The 6,648-nt window shown below is 36.2% G+C and overlaps 1 protein-coding gene across 2 annotated transcripts in view; it reads right to left on the bottom strand.

The window, feature by feature from the left end:
- Positions 1–6,648, bottom strand: part of svep1 (sushi, von Willebrand factor type A, EGF and pentraxin domain containing 1) — a gene marked incomplete in the record, with an annotated part of 133,423 nt that overhangs the window by 57,653 nt on the left and 69,122 nt on the right.

Here is a 6,648-nt window from a genome sequence, read left to right on the forward strand (position 1 = left end):
ATTCAAAGCAGACTCCACTGTTTTTTGTCACTAAGCAGCATTTTTTTTTACAACAAAAACTACAGTACAGTAAAATAAATGTACAAGAGTATGTAGTATCTCTTTACAAAAAAAAAAAAGCTCATAAAAGTAAAAAAAATTGAAAAGCTGAAAAGTGTAGTGACATCTCCTGTAGGCTGTTCTTTTAGCACACAATCAATGAGGTATATTGAYTGGAGTCGCCTTCTTGTGACTTTTCATAGTTGGAGAAAGYGGCCATATTGTTCAGGGCGAGGACAACTCAACTGACAGCACTGTTAAGCTGAATGTGGTAAACATGACGTGCTAATTTTAGCTCAACACATCAGTGAAACTCAGTTTGTTATTGATGACCATTACTCTAATTTGATATAAATGCTCGTCAGTTCATATTATATCAGTCACAAACATGTTCCCATGGTACACATATCCACATTAAAATATGTTTCTAATATACAGAAACTAACCAGTGAAAAACTAATATTTATTTACAATTCTACACATAAATCTAGCCATGATTAATTGTTTACATTGATAGSCTGCCCCTTCCAATATGGYGTCGCGCACATACCACAGTGGTTAGTCTTCTGAAGAATGAATGACTCCTCTATACCTCATTGAATACAACTCTTACTTTTGTGTATTTCCTGCTTTTTTAACAAAAAGTGTGCTTCACCTTGATCATGCAAATTGAATAATAGTTTAAGAACAAAACTTGATAAGGTTAACTTGTGTTTTATTTATTATAATGTAGAAAATACAATTTTCTAATAAATGTTAAGTTATTGAGTGTTTCAGTCTGCAGTTTAGCTTTATTTTGCACTAGGTCTCATTTTGTGCATTGTTTAATTGTTTTGTGAAAGTGTTTTGTAATTATTAAACCTATTCATAAGTGACCATTTTTTTAGGCAATTAAAATAATCATACCTTTACTTTGCTGTATTGTACTGAAACAGTGTATTGAATTTAAACTAATATTGAATCACAAARCTTAACTGTATTGTGTTCTACTGTTGTCGCTGCTCGTAATTTCAGTCTGGCTTAACAGTTCACACCAAAAAAACCTGTTCTGCTGGTGATGCTGAACCACTGAGCAGCTTTTGACACTGTGGATCCTGTGGTCCTCATCCCTCGCCTGGCTCAGCAGGTTGGCCTTCAGGGAGTTGTGCTGACAGAACTTTCTCTGTCATGATAGGGGATTTGTCCTCCTCTTCTTCAATTCTTCTGACCTCTGGAGTACCGCACGGATCCATTCTGGGGCCTGTTCTCTTCTCACTTTACATGCTGCYRTTAGGACCCATTATATCAATTATGTCTTCCCATCTATATGCAGATGATTTGCAAATCTATCAGCCAATCACTCTCTAAGTTTAAACTCCATTGTCAGTTGCTWAAATGACATCAAACATTGGCTGTCTCAAAATTTCCTCCACTTAAATAATGACAAAACTGAATGGATTTTGTTTGATGAATGCAGTAACTCATCTAACACCTCTCTCAGTCCTTTGCTCCCCTACTTCAACCAGGTGTTAAGAAATCTAGGAGTGAAGCTCGATTTCAACTTAAAGCTCAATAAACAGATTGATTCTGTTGTGAAAATAGGCTTCTTCAGCTCCGACCGCTTACTAAAGTAAAGGCACTGCTTGGTCGTAGTGATCCATCCATGCCTTTGTAAGTTCTAGGCTTGATTATCGTAATGCTTTATATGTTGGAATTAATCAACCTTAATCAGTTGTAAATATGAACACATCACTTCTGTCCTCTCTTCTTTGCAGTGGCTCCYGGTTCAGTTTAGGATACGGTGCAAGCTGTTGTTTGTTTTTAAAGCTTTGAATGGACTAGCCCTACATTTCAGAACTTTTGAAAATCCACCAGCCCAGCAGAGCTTTGCGGTGTGCTGGTCAACATCTGCTCGAAGTGCCTCGCTCTAAGTGCAAGAAATAGGGGGGACCAGTCTTTTCTGTCGCTGGTCCAACAGCATGGGATAGTCTTCCCTGTGAGTTACGTGCCATTTCTGACCTGGTTTCGTTCAAAGCAAAACTTAATATATTTTCTTTAAAGGTCATTTGATGTTTAACTTTTAGTAAAATATATTTCTTTACCTTCTTTTATTGTAGTGGTGTTTTTAACGTTCACTGATTTATTGTTAACTGTTTTTATTTGTTCTAACTTGTGAAGCACTTTGGTCGATGCAAGATATTGTTGGAAGGTGCCATATAAATAGTTTATTATTATTATTATTATGGTGTTTTTAACGTTCACTGATTTATTGTTAACTGTTTTTATTTGTTCTAACTTGTGAAGCACTTTGGTCGATGCAAGGTATTGTTGGAAGGTGCCATATAAATAGTTTATTATTATTATTATTATTATGTTTCTTTAATGCATCACATCATTAGCTTTGAGATAGACTTCAAATCTTCACATTCATCATTTTTCTCAAAATAATCAGAAATGTTCATAAACAAAAGTTGTACATTTCAGAAATAAAAATGAATGTATTCAATGACTTTTTTTTGACTTTGTCTTCCAAATGATCTGACTAGTTTTTTAACACAACATGACAGGTTACATAAATACCTTTAAAAGAGTGTTTGACTCAATCCAGATAAAACTGCTGTCAAATACTGTAGCTCCACATTCAAGCCACAAATACTAAAAGTTAATTTGTTAATACAGAGCAGCTTCATTCCTGGGCGCTGCAGTCTTAGTCACATCATAGTCTATTCAAACAAATCCAAAAGTTGTTTTCAATAATCAAAAAAGCAAATCCCCACAATTAAACACAGACRTGTCCAAATCAAAACTGGCTTTACAGAAAAGGGCGTTTCAAAAAGTTAAATTGTGTGCCTTGTGCTCGAAACGAGAGGACTATAAAACTCTCCACACGTCGTTTGAACACTTTTAATACTTTTAAAAATATCTATACACAGGGGAAATCTCAGGGGACTCAGAGCCCTTTAGGTTCAACAGCAAGACTGAAGTAATTCTGAGTTTTATGACTGTTTTAGGACAAAAATTAGAATGACAGCAGCCTTCTGACACATTCAATGAGCAGCAGTAATTATGAGCCGTACTGAGGGTGCAGCAGAGAATCCACAGGACTAATATTCTTCACAACTCATTTAGTTTTTCTTCAAGCCTGAGGCCAGGTGTGAATTTCCACTGTTGAGCTGCTGCCAGGTCGGCCTCCACCCTTCCTTCTCCTCAGCTGCAGCGGGTCAGCCAGGAGAAKTTAACCAACTGTAAAGCAGACAGTCACTGCAGGCCGTGAAATGCACCCAGTAACCCAAATAAATCACAAACATGCAGGGAAAACCTCATCTGCTGCAGACAGTGTCTCAGTCTGCTGTTTTCATTTGATAACAAAAGCATCTGATGGAAAGTCTTTGTCTTTTAAACTCAGAGGAGGCTTCTTACATAAGAAAGAATGAGARCAGAGTGTCAAATCTGTTGGAGTCCATGGGAATCTGTTTTATAGCTTCGCTTAAGGTTTACAGGAAACTTATTTAGCTTTAATGTGAATTATATTTCACCCAKAGCTCAACAGTGGAAATACTGTATCTGAAAAATATAAAATTTCAACTCCTGGCAGGATGCAGGYGCTGACAGGTAGAAAAGTACACAAACAGTTGTAGGATCTCKCTCTCTCTCWCACACACACACACAACACAATTACACATTTCAGAAAGTGTAGAATGAGCTTCTGGAAACAGGAGCTGGAATGAATGAAAGAGATGATGAACAGGAAGGAACAAATGATGAAAGAACATCCAGCCAAGGATCTAAATTTAAAAGAATAAGTCTGGAAGTGAACATTTGTTTCGATACTATCAATTCTTCGTGAATTCTGCCAAAAACACWGCGTCGTGCTCAAACTAAATGCGTTTGGATCCTGCACTGGTCTGAATTACGCATAAGACAAACAGCTCATTTTGGGTCAGTCTAGTTGTTGCCTTCGGCTCYGAAGTAACTCTGCTGCACAGAGCCCCTCATTTAGAGAGGAAGTGAACTGTCTGCAGGCAGATGACCATAAAACTAAAAGATCTTGCTCTGTTTGGATTGGCTAAAGCTGCATGGACAGATGGCAGCTGGTCACAGACCACTAATGTAAAATAAATAAATAAATCATTGAAGGAGCTGAAATACTCTATAATCACTGGACAAATACATGTACAGTATTTAGCTTTAATCATAATAAATTAAATTAATTACAAAGTAGAACAACAAGTACAGTTACTAATCATTAAAGGCAGGTGTGATTTTAAGACTGATTCATTTTGTTTTTGTTAAAAAAGAGGGCCCAGTACATCACCTGCAGTCTATATAGTATAATATCACATCATCTACAAAAAGACACTCAGAAACATTTAATCTGTTTTACTTGTGACACATGAAGCAAACACTTGTTAATTGTTGACTATTTTGTAAATATGACCCATCCCAACAAACCAAAGATTAAGTCACAAGTAGAGTAGTGAGAAAATAAGCAGCTGCATCAATAGAAAGATGTGAGATAAATGGACATTGTCAAATCATGTTAAATAAATGTATAGGTTCCTTAAAAGAAATGTTCAAAACATATWCCTAAAGAATGTTTTGAAGGCTTTCTTTGAGCAGCACCAACACAAACAATGACATTGAGCAGAAAAACCCTACATTTTCACAACATTCCTTGCACACTAAAGCTTTTTTTCAATTTAGCTGGGAAATCCTGATATCCAAATATGTTTTGAGGTTTCCTCTTTTAAACTGCGTGAACAAATCCTCAWTGGAGTATGCTTCCAACTAGGATTCAGACTGATTTTCCTGGGGTCTTCCTKACTAGCAAGAGAAATTAATCATATCTCTAGAACAACTCATGATATCAGGACAATCAGGCATCAACACGTAGTTTATAAGACAAGAATCTGAAATATGCTTGGTTTAGTTTGACCAAATCTGACTTAAYCCCTGGTTTGATGTGATGGGTCACTTTGGTTCCTCGTGTTTTATTGATTTTTTCACCCCTTATCCAATTAAAACAAGCTTTCCAGCACGATTGGTCAAAATAYATTAATAAATACAACAGAAGTTGTACTTTAATATATTCCAACATTATTTGATAAAACATTAATTATTTAATATTAGTATTATGGTTTTGGAGGAGAGTAAAGAGTGGTGCTGACATGGTCCAGGAACCACTTCTGGCCCTCGGGCCATTTGTAGTCCATCTATGATTTAAAGGTTATCTGATACCAGCTTTTCCTGTAGATTTTCATGAAGGCAGCTCCATCAAAGAGAGTTATTATTTTAATAAACAAGGACATGACAAGGTTGATCAACTGCCTTTAAGATAAGATAAACACAGTTGTCAAAATGGATGTGTTCGTTGGAAGCAGGGAAGATCTTCATAATTTCYGGAAAATGACAGCTTTCTTCTTTGTACTGCCAACCTGACCTGTCTGCTTTGCCTCCTTTTCAGCGAATAATGCTGCTTTATTTTACCTATTGTCAAAATTTCAATAACAAAAAAAAAAACTTAGCAATAAATGTATATACAGTTTAAAAAATATGATCTGAGGTCAAAAACTGAAGTGGTTTATTTTGAGTTTTCATGTTTTCTGAGATGTTCACYGCATCACTGACCCTCGTTATTCAAAGAAATTTAAACCTCACCTCTGAAAACAAAGATTTATTGTTTGTGTGAAACCTCAGCATCTAAGCAGCCACTAAAATTTATAACTGGAAAAAGTAAAAAAAAATGTAAATCTCTTAGGAATAGAAAGGAAATAGAAAAGGAAAGGGAAAAAAAACAAGCACGAACAAGTTCATCTGCTAAACTCCTTTGTCCTAAAACAAAGTAAGTCAYTGAAACTGGCAGGCACGTCGAGTCCAGGAGCCAAAGTTATGATCACACGAGAATCTCCCAAGTCTCTTTGGGGGGGAAACTGGGTTCGATTAGCCGGGCCTAAAAATCAAACTGGGAAGGGAATGATGAAAGGAGGTCCAGAGGGAGAGCGAGAACATCTGCCTCCCCAGCCACAATGACAAASAGGCAGCGAAAGAGGATGAACAGCGCATATTCTGCTTAGTCCAAAAAAATCCTCAAACATATGTTTTAAAACACCCATACTACATTCATACACTTAGCATCTCTCACATGTTCTTTCCAACGTAAATCACTGGTGTCTCACTAMAAGGGGAATGAACTAAAATTCTTCTGACACTGCCATCTCTTCACCCTGAAGAACCAGAGTTTTTCAGAAGCAGTGCAGAACAAAAACCTTGTTGTGATGACTGAAATGTATCACAGATCTGTATTAATGGGATTATGTTCAAGTGAGGCTTTAGCCCTTTCTTTCAACAGACAGTTTTCAATTTTAAAGCACATACTTGATCATTGAAGTCAAGTTCTACATAAAAATAAGCAGGTTTTTAAACCCTAAAGAACCTCATTTTGGCTGTATCTGGATGTTGTGTAAGAAAAGAATAAAAAAAGGAATAAAAACATCTGCAGAACATGGTACAATAACACAAGAAAAACTGAGTATTAAAAGAGCCTACTATAAGTTTAAAATGGTAAACATTTCACCAATAAGTCAACAATTGCTGGTGTAAAAATGCTAATTAATAATAAAATTCATTATT

This window comes from Austrofundulus limnaeus, unplaced genomic scaffold, assembly GCF_001266775.1.
Source record: "Austrofundulus limnaeus strain Quisiro unplaced genomic scaffold, Austrofundulus_limnaeus-1.0 Scaffold276, whole genome shotgun sequence".
In the NCBI taxonomy this organism is placed as follows: domain Eukaryota; kingdom Metazoa; phylum Chordata; class Actinopteri; order Cyprinodontiformes; family Rivulidae; genus Austrofundulus; species Austrofundulus limnaeus.